We start from the raw sequence: 18,181 nt of genomic DNA, 5'->3' as shown, positions 1-18,181 counted from the left end.
GGAGCAGGAAGAGGTAAATTCAGGATTTTTACTGCTCAGGACAAAGTCAAGTAAAAATGAAATATATGTCTCCATTTCTGCTTATATCTATTCACCTATAGCTACATCTATATCTCTATGTCTCTATATCTGTATCTGTATCTATATATATCCATGTGGCAAGGGGAGCAAAATAATATTTCGTTGCCTTGACAGGAAAAGGACTCTTCTTAAATGGTCCGGGAATGGAGTTTCCCCCATTCTCATTCAAGCTTCAGGTGATGAGGTCATTCAAGGTCAGAAGATGAGACTCAAAAAGCAATATGGAAGAATATACTTTGGAATGGCTGAGCAGGTGTGTACATTCAAACTGAGGTGAAGAATTAACAGACAAATAATACAAAATAAGAAAATATTTTGTCTTTTTATGTGTAATGAAATGTAAACATTATGTGTATACACTTAAAAACTTTGATAGCTGTATAAAAATGTAAAGCTAATTTACTCATTAAGAATCACTTATTGGACACCTGATATTTGCCAGGAATTATTCTATGAATAGAACTGGTTTTTCTCCATCTTGAATGTTTGAAAAACATAAGTAGTTTCCTAATTTCACTTGATTACAAATTTTGTGACAGTTTTGGAAAGTGCTTGCCAATAACATTGGTAGACTATCAACCCATCCTTTAATGGGTTTTCAGTTTAGAAACTCAGTGAGATCCAGGCTAGTAGGCTCTGTTTATGTGTTTCCCCATTAGTGCAGTGAGGTTATATGATCTTGGTTTTCTGGAATTTCATTCATTCGAGGAATGTTAACGTGTGAAGATGGGGTGTCTGAACAGCATGGTGAAGATGGCAGTCAAGGTCGAAGTTCTCAGTGAGCTCTCCCAAATCAAGGAAATTTGGGGATCAATTTTCTCTATTAAACAATTTCAAGAAAGTCTTGGATGCCCAGAACTGGGAAACATTCATTTGAAAACCACTTACTTGGGGTAAGTCAATTAAGCTTGTATTTTCTCAGCTCATCCAGTTTTGCTGGTAGCTTTTGTTGGTTCATTTTCAGGAAAATACAGCCCTGACTTTTATTGTCAATAATTTAATATATTTTATTTTTATATCCTTTTATCCTGGCACATCATTCTTTGTGTTCATAGATCAGGATTTGGGGGAATTTCTTTGCCAAGTAATGATCCATGTAGTCATAATAAAATTTTCAAAGGTTTTTCAGAGCCAGAAAGAATTATTGCAGATACAAGTGGGTCTATAACTGTGTTGTCCAAATATATCACCAAATTTATTAGCCATTTCCAGCTCTTTCATAATTGAGAGTAAACCTCTTGGTAATTGAAGCCAGAAAATAATCTGTTGAGTGTTAGACCTAGAAGGCATCTTGGATACCGTGTAATCCAATTCATGCACTTTGAAATGAGGAGACTGAGGCCAAGCTTGTTGACAGCTTCCGGTCCATTCAAAATCTTCTAGGTCACAATCATCGGTTTCATAAATTACAAGCAGGATTCTTGACCCTTTCCATCAGTCTAAAATTGCTTCTTGAGAAAGGCTGAAAAAAGTTCATTTGCTTCAGACGATGCAGTCATGGTAGAATTAAGCCTAGAATTCAAGTCTCACTAGCATTCAATGAAGGATAATTTCTTATAGCCAAAAAACATCTGTAAAATGGGGATAACAGTACTTCCCCCACTGTACTGTTATGAGGGTTAAACAGAATGGACTATGTGAAATCATTATATTTACCTAGAGTTCATTTTTCAGTAGGTAACTTGCCTAATCAAAAAGGTAGATTTCTCAAATCACCTGAGGGTGAGTTTGCAGCTGGACTTCATAAAAGGGCTATAATCAAAGACTGGAACAATTAAAGCTCTCTCTCCACCTCCCCTCAGACCCTTCCATCACATCTTTTTGATTCTTTTTTATCTGCAGACAAATCTTTTCTGCTTTTCTGATCCACAGGTTATGGAGAGACTGAATCTCTCTGTTTGCATTGGGTATCTCAGGGAAGAGATTTTGTTTGGTCACAGTCAAATGTGGACCAAGTAACTGGGTGTGTTGGGGTGTGGGTGTGGAGTGGAGACAGCAGTAGGGTTACCATAAATTTAGGAAGTGTCAAGGAGTAGGTAGTTCTCCTTAAGGGAGAAGAAAACCTTCATGAGATGAAAGACACAACCCAAGCCCACACTGACTGGAGCTCTAAAGCTTCCTTTAACACTTTGGAAATCAAGACGTTGTACTCTGTGGACTTTTCATCCTGCTTCCCCCTTCCCATCTCTTTTTTTTCCTTGTCAGTGCAGTGCCCAGAGTGTTATCACTTATATCCTGTAAATAGTCCTTTGTGTAGTTACTAAAAACTTCTCTTAGTCAGCTCGGGCTGCTATAACAAAATACCACAAACAAGGTAGCTTATATAACAACAAAGTTCATTTCTCACAGTTCTGGAGGCTGGAAGTTGGAGATCAGAGTGCCTGCTCGGTTGGATTCTGGTGAGGGCCCTCTTCTGGGTTGCAGACTGACGTCTTCTCACTGTGTCCTCACCAGGCAGTAAGGAGTGAGAGTGATCTCTGGAGTTTCCTTTATGAGGGCACAAATCCCATTCATGAGGGCTCCACTCTCATGACGTAATCATTTCCCAAAGGCCCACCTCCTCATACTATTGCCTTTGGGGTTAGGATTTCAACAAATGAATTTTGAAGGAACACAAACATTCAGTCCATAACAGAACCTCAGTCCAAGTTGCAGAGTGGAGAGTGTGCTTGGACTCTGACCCACTGCAAAGATGTCAGCCTTTTCTTTTACCAGTAGCAACAAATGACGGCCATTCATTCAACGAATGTTAACTAAGTGCCAACTCACTGCACAGTTTGTGATGTTGGGTATACAGTGTTGTACAAAATAGATATGGTCTTCATGTTCTTCCCCTAAATTCTTCTGGGGAAGACAGACATTAACCCAAAAGACAACAAATAAAAATATAACAACATTTATGATAAATATGATGAAGGAGAAGGATAGACTACTAAGGGAGGATAATAGAGGGGACTAATTTACATTGGAGAGCGCAGGAAGGTACCTCTTAGGAAATGATATGTAAACTGAGATCTGAGAGATAAATAGGAATGAATAAGGGAAAGAGCTGGAGGAAGAGTGATCTAGGTCCAGGAAACAGCAAATGTTTGGGGCCCATGTGCAAATGTCCTGAGGCAGGAAAGGGGTGGCTTTGGGCCCTCCTTGAGCTCATATCACACAGGAAGTGATTCCTAGAAGTGGGGAGGAATAGTACGCAGAAGAAGAGGACTGACCAAATAGCCCTGTACGTGTTCCCTGTTACTGTAAAATATTGTACACGAGGGTTTTATTAGAATTTCTACCCTTACATAGGCAGATTCATTATATAATTAACAACCTGACATGGGGACTTTTTGGAAGCTATTATACAATAAGTACTATGCAAGCAGGCAGGGGCATTGTGTGGGCTTCTGCGGTGGTGGGAGAGGATGGCAGGACCCTTTAGATTCCAGGACCCAGCTCTGGACTCACCATTGGCCCTATGGGACAGAGGTGAATGGTTGCCAATTTGTTCACCAGGTGAGTCAACAACAATTTGGTGTTTGGTCTTTCTCCTCTTTTCCCTTCATGAATATACAGTAATTTATCTCTAACTAGAAAATATTCTCTATAGAGCATATATTTGTGAACTTCTGTTATTAGGCTGGGATGTGAGGTGAATGCTTTTGGGGTTAGGGGTAGGGAAATGAAGTGAACCAGGTCCTTTGTCTCAGTTTTCCCCTCACTCAGTTTAACTTTGGAGTTCTCATACAGGGCTCAAGAGTGGAAGAGATTGCTGACAGAGCTATCCCAGGGGTGGGCAAACTACAGCCCATGGGCCAAATCTGGCCTGCTACCTGTTCTTGTAAATAAAGTTTTATTGGAGCTCAGTCATGCCCATTAGTTTACCTATTGTCTATTGCTGCTTTTTCACTTGACCAAATGGCCCACAAAGTCTAAATTATCTGGCCCTTTACAGGAAGAGTTCACCGAACCCTGGGCTATACCACAGATTATCCATAAATTACTATGTGAATGATAGTTTCACCCTAAAAAGCTAGGAACAAGAACAAAGGAAAAGTGTAAGGCCAGTGAAATTATTTTCTTTTTTTGAGAAAATAGTTCCATATTGAAAGGAAGGAAGGAAGGGGAATAGAAGAGAAGAGAGAAAAAAAGAAAGGAAAGGAAAAGAAAAGGCACTGATTTAGTCTGATCTAATTCTCTTATTTTACACATGAGAACATGAGGCTCAGAGAGGTAACAGGTCCTGCCCAAGATCCTAGGGCTAGTGGCCCACTCCCAGCATCATGACTTCTTCCCCTACTCAGTGAGGCCCTGTTACATGAGGTTGCTACACTCCTTTGCTCCATTTTAGATACTCATAAAGAATTATATATTTTCCTCACTTGGGAGGTACAGGAATTAATAACACACAAACTTTGGATAGTCCAAGAGTTGCCTGAATCACTAAGACCCAGGCCCCTTTCACTCTTCCACAATTAGGAAGAGGAGAGGAAGTACGTTCAGAACTGCATGGGGCGGGGAGGCAGTGCACGGGCTGGGCAAGTGTGAGCCCTGACACATCTGCTCTGTGGCTCCTCACATGTGTCTGCTGACACTAGTCAGGCTTCCCGAACAGGGCTGATGGATCTAAATAAATAATTTCAAGTACCCTGAACACCAGCCATCTGAATGCAGTCGAGTAGAACGCTGTCGGAGCTTGCATTCAGCATATGCCACTCATCCGTTCTTATCTGCCGCTGTCAGCAGCATGTCAGCAGCTGGAGGTGATTAATCCACATTCTTCAGTCTCCCCCATTTCCTCTCGGTTCTGGGAAGGGTTAGACAAACCCCCAGTAAGGCTGGCCAACTTGCACGAGGCTAGGCCACTTGGCAGTGTCTGTTTTCTGAAGAACAAGTTACGAGATGAGGTCTGGGAGCCTGGCTAATTCCCTTCTGGTCAGAAGGCTAGTGACCCACCTGTGGGGCAGCCGCAACCCAGGCGAGTCATGTGACTCGCTGCCATTGTCTCTGTTCCACTGCACTGCTCACTGCTCTTGCTGTCCTCCACGGGGGAGACTACGGCTCTGAATATTCACCCCAGCCCCTAAATGGTCACAGCCCTTTCGAGCTCCCAGATGTTGGCTTGGCCCTTTCAGTTCATGGTCCTTTCTGTCAGGTGATTTAGAAGGAAGCCCCCAGTGCTGGGTCAGAGGGCATTTGAGGCTAAGCAGCCATCCTGGTCTATACCCTAAGTCATCTGCCCAGGAAGGCCACAGCATGTGCTTTCTTTGACCTCGGGTGAGTCTGTGGCCACATTTCTTTTTAGGGCTGCTCCTTTTCTGCCCACACCCCCAACTTCTGAGATCAGAGCAGCCCTTTGTTTAAAGGCTCCAGATGCCATTCTATCCCCAAGCTCTCTTCACAGTATTTCCCACCAGGCTTTAAAGCTTCATGCAAAAAAGGATTTGTAGGGACTTCCCTGATCGTCCAGTGGTTAAGTCTCCGCACTCCCGATGCAGCGGGCCCAGGTTAGATCCTTGGTCAGGGAACTAGATCCCACATGCTGCAACTAAAAGATACTGCATGCTGCAATGAAGATCCCACACATGGCAACGAAGACCCCACATGCCGCAACTAAGACCCGGTGCAGCCAAATAAGTAAATAAATAATAAATATTAAAACAAACCAACAAAAAAAGTCAAAAATAAAAAAAGAAGACTTGTAAAATAGGCCATACCAAGTCTAATTAATGGCCTAAAACTGTGCCTTCCCTAAGGCCTCATGTTCCATCATCCTCAACGAAGATGTGGCTGCAGGATTTGGTAATATTAGGGTTCTCCAGACCCCAAATCCATTAACAAAGATCCATACAGAGCACACCCACTAGGAGTGAGGCCACCCCCACCCCATACACTCCTTATTCTCCTAAATGACTCTCAAACTCCCTACACCTCCTTCTCCATCCTTGCTCTCAACAGATGTCTCTGAGAAAGTGAAGTAATCAGAAGAGAATTTCCACAGATCCCCACTACTGCATCTGCCCCCACCAGCGTCTCACACATACTCTGCCTCTATGTACATTAGCTCAGATGAATATCCATCTAGCTCCTTTTGTCTTTCCAAGGACACCCTTCTAGCAATCTGTCTTTCTCTCTCCTACATCATCAGGGTTCCCTCTCTACTGAGTCATTCCCACGAGTAGATAGCCATGCAGTTATTGCTCCCATATAAAAAGTAAAAAGTAAAAAACAAACACAAACAAAACCTCACCTTTTTCTTGACTCTTCTTTCCCCCACCAGCTACCATCCCATTTCTCTGCCACAAAATTCCTTGGAGAGATGGAGGTACTAGCTGTCTTCAATTCCTCTCCTCCCATCTCTCCTAAACTCACTCCATCACAGTCTTCTTGTCAAGATCACAAACGACCTCCAACTGGCTAAATCCAAAGAAAAACCAGAGTCCTCGCTTTACTTGACCTATGAGCATCATTTGACGTGAGTGAACCCTTTCTCTCCTTGATATGCTCTCTTCACTAAGTTTTCAGGACCTCATGCTCTCTTGATTTTCTTCCTGTCTCAATGAACCCTTCTCAGTCTCTTCTGATTCATCCTCTTCTCCCTACCTTTTCAGGGCTAGAATGCCCTGGGGCTCCAGCCTCTTCTCTTTTCTCTCTGACTTCATTTCCTTGATGATCTCATCATGTCTTTTAGCTTTAAATACCATCTATAGATCTCCAACCCAGACCTCACTCCTGGACTCCAGGCTAGCGTATACAACTGCCTACTTGGCATCTCTACCTCAAACTTAACTTGTCCAAAAGGTACTATCATTCTTCTTCGAACCTGCTCCTCTGACAGCCGTAACCTTCTCAGTCAATGGCAACTCCATTTTTCTAGTTACTCAGGCCCCAAACTTTGAAGTTACCTTTGACTCCTGTCTTTCTTTTACACCCCATATCTAATTTTTTAGTGGATTCTCTTGGTTCTACTTTCAAAATAGAGTCACAGACTGATCATTTCTTACCATCTCCACTGCTAACACCCTGAACTAAGCCACTATCATCCCACCTGGACTCTAATAGCCTCCCTGCTGTTATATTCTTCCCGCTTCTATACTGTCCCCCACTACCAAAGGGATCCTTTCGTCTTTGTAAAAGGTAAATCAGATTAGGTTTGCTCAAAACCCCACAATGGTCCCTGTGGTCCCCCAAAGAATATCCATGTCCTAATCTCTGGAACCTGTGAGAGTCGCCGTATATGGCCCAAAAAGGTGGGCCTTTGTTGATACAATGAAGGATCTTGAGGTGGAGAGAACATCCTGGGTTATTTGGGTGAGCCCTAAATACAATCACATGTGTGATTCAGGGGAGGCAGAACGAGATTTGCCAACAAACAAAAGGGAAGACAATGTGGCCACAAGGCAGAGATTGGAGTGATGCTGCACCTGGGGCTGGAAGAGGCAAGGAACACATGATCCCCTCGAGCTCTGTGGAGCACAGCTACGCTGACGCCTTGACTTCAGCCTGGCAAACTGAAGTTTTACTTCTGATCCCTGGAACCGTGAGCAAATACATTTCTGGTGTTTTCAGTTATCAAGTTTGTGGTAATTTGCTATACTGCAGCCACAGGAGATGAATACATCCCCCATCTCTTTCAGAATGAAAGCCTATAAAACCCTTCACAATCAAGCCCCTATTAACTTCCTGACTCCACTCCCCCCACTGTCCCCACCCTTACCGGCTCTGGGCACATTGGCCTTCTCCCTGTCCTTGTGTTTAAACAAACACAGCACCACCCCAGCACCCAAGGCCATCCATCTAGTTATTCCCTCAACCTGAAGCTTGGGAACCTTCCTCACGTCCTTCAGTCTTTACTCAGGTGAGGTCTCTCCAGACCACATCATTTAACACCTCTACCTGCTCTGCTCTTGTATCCTGATCTGCTGTTTTCTCTCTCTAAGCACTCATGTCTTTCTAACCTGTAATGTTAGATCCTCTGTATCCTGATCTGCTGTTTTCTCTCTCTAAGCACTCATGTCTTTCTAACCTGTAATGTAATTTACTTGTTTACTATTTACTTATCACTTATTATCCTCTTCCTCTGCCAGAATATAAGATTCACAAGGGCAGAGCTGGTTGCCTATTTTGTTCTCTGCTATGTCTCAAGCACCTGGAATAGTGCTTGACACAGGCAAGCATTTAAACAATATGTGTTGAAAGCGTGAGTGGATGTCCTCAGAGTTCCTTTGGTAATCCTTAGGGACACCCTTTTTTCTCCCCATCACCCACCTCCTTCCCTCCATGGCCCTCTCTATACTGGCAAAGCAAATAAACATGGTAAGACACAGAATATCCAGCTCAAGATGGCGGAGAACAACTGGCTAGGTTAGTGAAAGCAAAATGTCAACTTTCTCCTCTGACACTTGTGGCCTTTTATTCACATTAATATGCAACACTCATGCCCTAACAACGTTTTGATGATTAGCCTAGAGAATCGTTTATGCAGCAGATATAATAATTTTAGGCCATACATCTCAGATGTCCAAAGCATAATTTTAAAATTTCTCTTTAACTGTCTTGAGTTCCATTCTGCATGGCATCAGAAAACACAATCTCACCAATTCAGGATCAACTCAGTTACTTCAGGGTTATTTCCTTCCCCCACTTTCCTTGGCATGGGCTCTATGCCTAGGGGGCTAACATAATTTTGAGGCATCAGGAGCTGCACTGTGGAGGTGCCTAGCCAAGCTGTTATTTCCTAAAATGCCCACCTTCTTTCTCGGTTCTCAGCAATTACAATTCATACTAAATCTATCAAGGGCGTCTTGTCCCAGTTAAGAGGCCAGATCCAACTATCACACCTGTGCTACTCTCAGCCACAAGAGAGAACAACAGGCTGCCTCAGCTCGGCTGCCTGAGCACCTCGGTGATGTGAAAATATCCATGGAGCATGAACATAACCCAGGTACTGAGAGGGCAGTGCCCAAGTCTGAGAGTCCTGCCTTGAGAGATTATATTCTAGAAAGGGGAGCCAGGTCATAGACATGAAAACAAAATAAATGAAAAGGGGCGATGTGGGGTACTGTGGAGGGAGCCAGAGGTGGGGAAGATCTTTCTAAGGCATTGAATTTGAGTTGGAACAGAATGATGAGAAGGAAGCAACCATGAAAAATTTTGGAGGAATGGATTTTTGATAGGAAGAAACAAAAGCACGAAGTCTCCAAAATAGGGATGAGTTTGGCCTTTGTGGTGGACTGAAAGAGGCTGAAGGAAGAGAGATTGGAGAGAGTCGCAGGAGAGAGGTGGGCGTGACCAGATCAGATAGGCTATGATAAGGAGTTGACATTTTATTCTAAGTGTAAAGAGATCCTGTGAAGCCATTTCTATACCATCTCTACATCTCTCCAACTATGGCCTATGAGAAAACGTTGGTGGACCTTGTCTCCTTCCAGAGAACCAGAGGGAATCCTGGCACATATGCTGTTGATCCCCCAGGTCCCCAAATCTTCTGGTGTTTATGTTGCCCCACCCTTGGCTTAGTTGGGAGTAGGGGCAGGACACAGAGTTCCCACGTAGGGACATCCATCGCATCTAACCATCTTGTCAGGAAAAACTGTGGAAGACTTTGGAAATAGACAAAACTGATTGCTGGATGTCCTGTTTATACCACCCTTCTGATTCATCTTTCTTTGTCTAAAGCTATTTTACAACTCTGTCAAGACGTGGAATACTGGTAGTAAGTAATGCAAATGATTCTTGCCCACAGAAATGCAAACTCTGTCCAGCAGAGAGGCAGTTGATTGCTGCCCTGTAGATATTGACCAGTTTGTATCTTTCTGTATTTATTTCAGCATTCCTTTTTTCTTTTTATTGAAATATAGGTGATTTACAATGTTATGTTAGTTTCAAGTGTACAGTAAAGTGATTCAGTTATATTTCAGCATTCCTGATGTCTATAAATGTGCTTTTTGGAGTCCTCCTCTGAACAGTTGTAACATCTTACTAGTTTCATCGTTAGTAATGACATATGTTCATTTTATATTTGTATAAGGGTCATTTTACCTTCTATAAAAAAAATATCCTTTGGAAAACTTCACCCCTGTATTCTTCTTCCTCTGACAACTCTCTCTTGTTCTCTTGTTCTGAACAATCACAGGTAAGACAGAAGTAGCTGGCACTCCCCTCAGTGTACAGAGGGAACAACTGGAGCTTAGAGAAAAGAAGACTTACCTTTGGTTTCCTGACTCCTGTTCTGGCGCTCCATGTAGGAAGGAGTACCACCTCTATGAGTTCTTTAGAAAATGCATTGAAGTATTTTGGGCAAAGAGAAGAGATCTGTTCCCAGAAACGTAAATGTCCTGCAATGCACAAAACAGTCCTCTAAAATGAAGATGTCCTGCCCCAAATGTCAGGAGCATCCTGAGGGAGAAACATCTAGGATGTTGCTCATGGATATGGGGGTCTTAATGACTGCCCCCCAAGAATCCTGCTGGGACCCATCTATTCATTTACCAAATCACTAAACTAGAGCTAGCTTAATGGTAATATTTCCCCTCTGGCATGCAAAAATGTTTATGGCCTTCAATAAAGACTTCTCTTTAAATATATTGTTTTAAACTTCAGAATCCTCCAGTAAGAATTATGTTCTCATTTTGATTAAGATTCACATTTTAATGTGGCAATAAAAACAAGTGAGATTGTCTCATTGAAAAGGATCCTATTTAGTTAATTATCAGGCCCCATGCCACAAATCACTGCGTTGGGTTTCCTGTATCCAAAGAAGTCTGCTATTTCTCCCTCTCCTCACATGAGTCACATGAGCCTGTATTGACGAGTAGAGCTGGGGCTAGAGGTGATGGGGAAGGGAGAGCAGGAAAGAGTTACCTTCCCTATAATGTGCAGCCCCCCAAAAGCCCAGCCGTGTACGCGTCAATTCAGGAGGCAGTGTCGTGAATGGGCAGTGTCCAGATTCTAGGGTCAAATCTTGAATCCCAGCTCTGCCATCTACCAGCTCTGTGACCTCAGGCACGTTATTTAATGTTTCTAAATCTCCAGTCCCCTCCCACTCACCCCCATACAGGTTACAAGGATGCTATATCAACCTCCTGGCTTTGTATTGAAAATTAAATTAGGTAATGGATTTGAAGAAGCTGGCACCAAAAAAGCAGGCAATACATGTTGGCTCTTTCCCCAGTAAAGGCTGACAACCTTGAGAAGCATCCAGCATGATGTGCCTGGTGCTTCCAGAGGTCATCAGAACTACAGGCAAAATATCCAAGTGACTGGGAACAGACAAGCAGGCATCAGAGGGTTAGGGATTCAGGCAAGATTCTGAGCAGCAAGGAGCAAATGAAGTCAGAAGCTACACAGAGAATGAGTTATTGACACGCAAGTGAAGAGCAAGAGTGGGGCTTGTTATTAACCTGCTTAACTTCTGGAGGAGTGGGGGTGGGTTCTGAACCAAGACCAGGAAGGCTAGAGACTGCAGGGCTTCTTTGCTTGAGAAGGAAAGTGGGGTGGGCGGGGTCAAGGACTGCCAGGCAGAGGCAAACCAAATAAGAAGTCCCTCTGCAGGGCCCTTTGGCAGAAAGCATGGTCTGCCCTTAAGCAGACTTTGCTTTCCCAGCCTTTTCCACCCACAGTGTAAACTGGTAGTGCTGAGGGCAGTCCTGACTATCCATGATGGCAGCTGTGATGAATCAATGATTCAAACGTCAGTTCAGGGGGAGCCTTTATGCCCTGGCAATTATGTGGATAGCTTTGGAGATTTCAAATGGATTTTATCTCTGGCGTCAACTCTGAACAATTGGTAGTGGCTGCCTGGAACATCGCCTTGAGAAATATTTCAAAGGTCATATTTGGGAAGAATGCTGTGATTGATGACTTATGTCTGCCAAGGGCTTAGAAATGATGAGTAGAAGTATACTTGCTACCTTTTAGCTGAAAGTAATGAAGCCAATTCCTCCTAGCTAATATGCAGCTGGAGTGCTTCCCTGGTGGTGCAGTGGTTGAGAGTCCACCTGCTGATGCAGGGGACATGGGTTCGTGCCCCGGTCCGGGAAGATCCCACATGCCGCGGAGTGGCTGGGCCCGTGAGCCATGGCCGCTGAGCCTGCACATCCGGAGCCTGTGCTCCACAACAGGAGAGGCCACAGCAGTGAGAGGCCCATGTACTGCAAAAAAAAAAAAAAAAATGCAGCTGGAGCATGCCTATGAGATGTTGGTGGAGGATTTTATTCATTCATATATTCATTTATTCAGCATTCCCAGAATAGCCGCCATGAGCAGCACTCCCGCACTGGAGAAAGTGAGGATGTGTGTAGGGAGAAGTTCCAGAGACTCTCAGAGCTATTTTGCAGGCTCAAGAATGCCTTGCCTCCTCATTTAGATTCAACATCAGCAAATAACCCCTGGAAAGTAGAAATTATTGTTGTCATCCCAATTTTGCAGCTAGAAAACTGAGGTTCATCTCAGTTTTGGAGGCAACTGGTTTAATAATTTCTACTGTAATAATGGTTATGTCCTCAAATATACAGTCTTTTGCATCTTTCACTGAAGGCCCCAAAAAGGACAAGATCATGTGCGTACGAAGCCATTTGCCCTCTGTGTTATTTAAGAGCAGCCTTCCTGACACATTGGCCAGCCCTCCGCCAAGCTCTGAGCATTACCTAAACTCAGGGAATGTGTATTCAGTGAATTGGCCCATATTTTATCTCCCTACAAAATGGCTATTTAAATATCCCTTGAGTATGTACTTTCTGAATCATTAAGGCCTCAGGGTGCATCAATTACACCAATTTGGGAAAGTGATCAAATTCATGCAGGGCTGTTATTTTTAAAGAAAAGACATTTCAGTGTATTGATGGGGAATTGGTGTCTGGAGTATATAGATTCCCAGTTATCTCCTGTCATGGTAGGAATCCATTGGTTTCCTTTAAGAGATGGAGAACATATTATGCCTGATATTAACAAAGATCAATTTCAGAAAAGGAAGACATTCAGAACAAGGGAATTGAACTGAGCTGGGAATGAATGATGTAGTGTTTGAAGCGATAAGGGATAAGTCATGCTGGGACTCCAAGTTCTCGTATAAATGATGATTAAATGGAATTTTTGTTCCTGCCTTTTGCTAAAGGTGATATTTCTTTACTGTAAAGTATAACATATATATTTTGGCATTGTCAGTGAAGTATGCAGTTAATAATTGGGCTTCTTAAAGATTTCAGAACTCTTCGGTTTTAATGTGAAGGGAAGGCCTTATCTTTGCTGCCAACTCATTTCTACTCTTCAAACCGAAGCGACAGTCTTTTATAAGAATTTGGCTTTGGGTGTTATCTTTCAAGAAAACGTATTCCAAACTTCAATACAGTGAATAGAGTTACAAAACCATCATGAGGATAATATGGAAGATTTGAGAAATAGTAAAGATAAGCTCTCTGCTAAGATGTGAGATGCAAGGAAAGAAAAAAAAAAAAAAAGATGAGGTGAAGAGGAACAACACTGGTGCCGGATTTCTATCAGTGTCTCTAAGGAAGAAAATCATGCTAAACCAGACCTTTTCTTTTTCCTTGTGAACAAATTTCTTTGGGGTCCATAAAAGCCAGTTAGTTATTTAAACAGATGAGAAAATGAAAGCCCAGGGAGGTAGTGTGACTCACAGTGTCCCTTCCTTTTGGCTTTTAGGTGTGTCTTGGTAGCTAAATTTTCATTTTAAGAGGATATTTAGGAAATTTTCATTTTTAAAAGAAACACTTCCAATTCTTTCCATTGTGTGTGTGTGTGTGTGTGTGTGTGTGTGTGTGTGTGATGGTGGTAATTGACTTTTGAATATGTACCAAAACCTTTCACCATGATTGGACACCAAAAGTTCTAACTTGGAACTAAATTGGATGCTTAGTTTCTGATCCCATGTTGCTTGGGGATAGTATGGCAAGGATGCAAAAAGCACATTTTCACATAGAATCATTCAGAGGCCAGGCAAGAACAAGAGAAACAATTACATAAGAATATTAGTTTTGATTCATCAAGTAATAGCTCTTCCCTTCCCAGAACCCTCCCTAGACAGAGAAGACCGGGAGGTGAAAAGAGAGAAGAGTTGATCTACCTGAGGGCTGGCACTTATGACATCTCCAGCTCAGACACAGAGTTGTACAGGAGCCAAGACCTAAATCAGGAGAAAATAACCGAGACCCTCACCTTTTTTGTATTTTTGTCCATTTCATCTTTTTTTCCATGCTAACCTCTAGGTAGGTACTTTTAAGGACTTATGCCAGTATGAGGAGGTTGATTGGGAGCCAGGATTCTCAATCCCAGGGTTTTCCTTAGCAGAGAAGGGGCTGTCATCCTGACACTTAGAGATCTAAGTGAGGCTTCGTGAAGCTTTCTTCGTTGTGAGATGTTTCCAGCATGGTGGCTACCAGGAGGGGTGGGCAGTGCTTATTAATGGAGAATACACAAAAAAATGGTAGTCCACAGGCCTGGGCTCTGATTGCAGCACTGCTTTAGCAGCTCCATGTTCTCTGGCAAAATCTGTTTCCTGACATTAGGCTAATTGACCTCAAAGTCCACAAGGACAGGTCACCTAACAGCTCAGTCCAGACCCCTCCTCTCTTCCCCTCTACCTTGTCCAATAACTGCCATGGCCACACCCTGAACCAGGCCACACCCCTCCCTCTCCCTTCATCCTGCCTTAAACTTGGAATTTCCACTCTTGGCCATTTCTCTACTTCTCCCACATATCACCAGTCCCACCAGACATGCTCTTCCATCCTTCAGGATCTCCAGTTCCTGACTCTTCTGGGCATCCCAGTCCATCAGTGCTTTCTGGCTTTCCCTCCTTTGCTACCATTATGTTTTTCACTGGTAGTCACTTCACTAAGGCTCTTCCCAATACCCTCCACTGCCTCCTGAGCTGTCACCCCTCCACTGATAATCAGCACCCTGACAATCCCAACTCTGGGTAAATCCAACCACCCACTTCTTCAAGTCCTGCTGCTTAGTGGTGCCCAGGAAAGCCCTATGTGGTGTCATCCTTATGAGTTAAAGATACCAACCCCTTAGTGCCTGAAACTTTTTGGTCTGGTTCCATAATGACTCATTTAAATATCACCACTCTCTTCAATCGCTCTACCCCATCACTATTCCTGGTTTCCATCCCCTCATTTGTAGCAGATGTCTTGGCTTTCTGTTTCCTGAGAAGAACATCAGTAGGGCAGTTCCTAAACTATCCTGAAGTTTCCTGGAATCTGAATGACCTGAACTGTGAGACCAGAGGGCAGTTCAGATGCGTGTAGCAAGAGCTAGAGGGAAGATAGGCCGAGCCATAGCAGAAGATGGGAAACCAACTGGGTAGTCAAGGTGGGTTCCCATGCAAGATGTCCTGAGGCTGGGGCAGCAGGATTTGTTTAGATCCTCTTCAAGAGGATTATATCTGTGCCTCATTGAACCTCTAGTTCATTTCAAGTCTCACCTAAAGACTTTAGTGTCTTCTCTGGATGAAATTCTTCAGTTGTCCAAATCACAAATAATTTTGCTCTGAGAGGCATTTTTGCATATAGAGTGAAAGATAATAAAGTTTTAATAAAGTTGTATTCTTTATACTGAGTTAGGCTGAGAAAGCCCATCTCCGATATTTTGTAACTCAAATAGAGCTCTCACCCAATTATCTTCCCTTTTGTTTTCATCATCTGACTTGCCAGCAGGTATAGAATTTTAGCCTGGAGAAAGATTTTTGGTCAGGTGTTCTGCTCAAGGCATGGAATTGTGAAGAGACTGACAGACTGGGGTATGCAGAGTTGAGTGGCCCTTTTATGGTTAGCTTTGCTGCGCCACCCTTACTTTGTTTTTACACTGCTTATTTTTGGTGGTTTACAGAATCCCTAAGCTGGGTGAAGAAAGTAATGACCCAGAGCAAGGAGCAGCTGCTCGTTTTACTTCTCTTGGTCATAAGATTTTGACGTCTTTTGGCTCTTCTCTAATGCAGGAAGATAATCAATAGCAAGTTATGTTTTAGGCGCAGTTCTTGGGAATCAATTTCTTATTATGGAAAAAGCTTGATGCACAAATGGGCCCCAGTGTCCCCATGGCCAACGAGAAGGGCTTTGTTCTGCATAAAATTCCTGGGCGAAATAAGTTGTTGAGTCTTTCTCTAGGGCATGTGTAGTGAGAGAAAGATTATGAAGTGGATAAAAGAAAGTTTATAAACAAGTTTATAAACAAGTGAATCAAAGCTTCTATCCCACCTTTAACTCAATCAGCAACCTGAAACTCCAGTTGGATCACTGGGCCTCCTTTCTTAAAGGCTGAATAAGAGCTAAGATGGGGAACAGATAATGGGGTAGTGGTCAGTGGGCAAAGGGACCCATCACTAAAGGCAAGAGCTATTGGTCAGTGGGAGAGCTGCAGGCCAGGGCTTCTCTCTCTTTGTTTTTTTTTGATTGTCATATGGAATTTTTTTTTTTTTTTTTGTACGTGGGCCTCTCACTGTTGTGGCCTCTCCCGTTGTGGAGCACAGGCTCCGGACGCACAAGCTCAGCGGCCATGGCTCACGGGCATGTGGGATCTTCCCGGACCGGGGCACGAACCCATGTCCCTTGCATCGGCAGGCAGACTCTCAACCACTGTGCCACCAGGGAAGCAGGGCTTCTCTTAAGATATATTTATCTAACCATTGATTTAAGTTTCAAAAACAAACAAAAAAAAGACACAACCCTCTTTAATTGAGTTTATATTCTTTAATAAGCCAAAATGTTTGTTATTTACAGAAGCCTGGACAAATTATTCTGGGATAAAATTTACCAAATTTTGTTGTGTTGGTAAATATCTTTATCTGTTAGGTTAGTTGATTTATAAGAGGTACCTTCACCTACTTCCAAAAGAGGGTTTAAGGGAAAACAACAAAAAGGTATGTGCAGTGGCATTTTCCACCTCCTACCCCCTTGGGGTTTTTTGAAGTAGAGCTGAGTTACTTGTTCAGAGTGATCCCAAGTGACCCTTTGTCCATGGCAAGCCTAGAGGTAGTAACAGCTTCTGGGTGCCCCAGCGTGCCGGCTGTTTCCCTTGACCCTGTCCGTACCTTTAAGAAGGCTCTTTATCACATGTCCTCATTGAATTCTGTTTCTTGCTGAGACTCTCATTGCTATACTCTCCAACATGCTGGTAAGATTATAATAACAGCTATTCTTGGACCATATACCACCAACTTATTTAAGCAAACAAACGAACAAACCTCGCTCTGGAATGGTGCTTTGCACTTACTTGATGTGACGTTTGTTGAATCTTTCATGCATGCTGCATCCCTGGGTGGTGTAGACATCATCTATCCCATCTCACAGGAAAGGAAATGGAGTCTCTGGGAGTTCAGGAATTTCTTCAAGGTCCATGACTAACTGGAGTTAGTGTCGTCAAGATCTCAGGCCTCCAGCACTCTCTTCTGGCCGAGATTGTTCTGACCCGCCAGCAGCCAAAGGGAAGTGGATCCTTTGCTTTATTATTCAGTCTTCATCAGTTTCTAAAGACTTGAGAGAAATGTTCCCGCCCAAGGGCCATCCTTAGCATCACTCCCAACTTCAAAATAACAGGCTTCCTTTCAAGACCATGTGGTGCTCTCCTTCCCCTTTATCTCCCCATGGAAATCGCTGCTGCTTTTACAAATCATCAACCTTTTACATTAGGTTCTGTTTCAAAGATCTTTCAGAAATCCTGACTGGAAAGGGCAGCCTGGGTTTAGCAAAGGAAAAGAGTTTCTCATTTAATCATTTCAAGTATGTTTCTCTCTTTCTCTGTCTTGCTCTCTGCCTGTTTCCCTGTTTCTGTGTCCCTTTCTCTTTCCTCCTTTCTTCATGCCTTCCTTTCATAAGAGGCCTTGTGGGACAGTCCTTGCCTGTTGAGTCTCCCAGAAACCACTAAGAGTGGGAAGCCATTGCCAGCTCTAGGCCTGTGACCAGAGCCCAGAGAGCTGTGGTCATGGAGGCATGACTGCTTGGCCCCTGCCGGAACTGTGGTACTGATGCAGGGAGAGAACAGGGAAAAAATACTCCAGTCTCTCTCTCCTCTCTCCTTCTGATCTCCTGCTGGTGCTTCCCATTGACCAAGACCAACTGTAGGCCAGAGGGCAAGGGAGCCTGGGTGATGCAGC

Source organism: Delphinapterus leucas, chromosome 2 (assembly GCF_059928025.1).
Source record: "Delphinapterus leucas isolate spDelLeu-1000000601 "Yukka" chromosome 2, BTC_Dleu_Yukka2, whole genome shotgun sequence".
Taxonomy (NCBI): domain Eukaryota; kingdom Metazoa; phylum Chordata; class Mammalia; order Artiodactyla; family Monodontidae; genus Delphinapterus; species Delphinapterus leucas.
The sequence above is the reverse complement of the archived record's forward strand: the minus strand, read 5'-3'. Positions refer to the sequence as shown.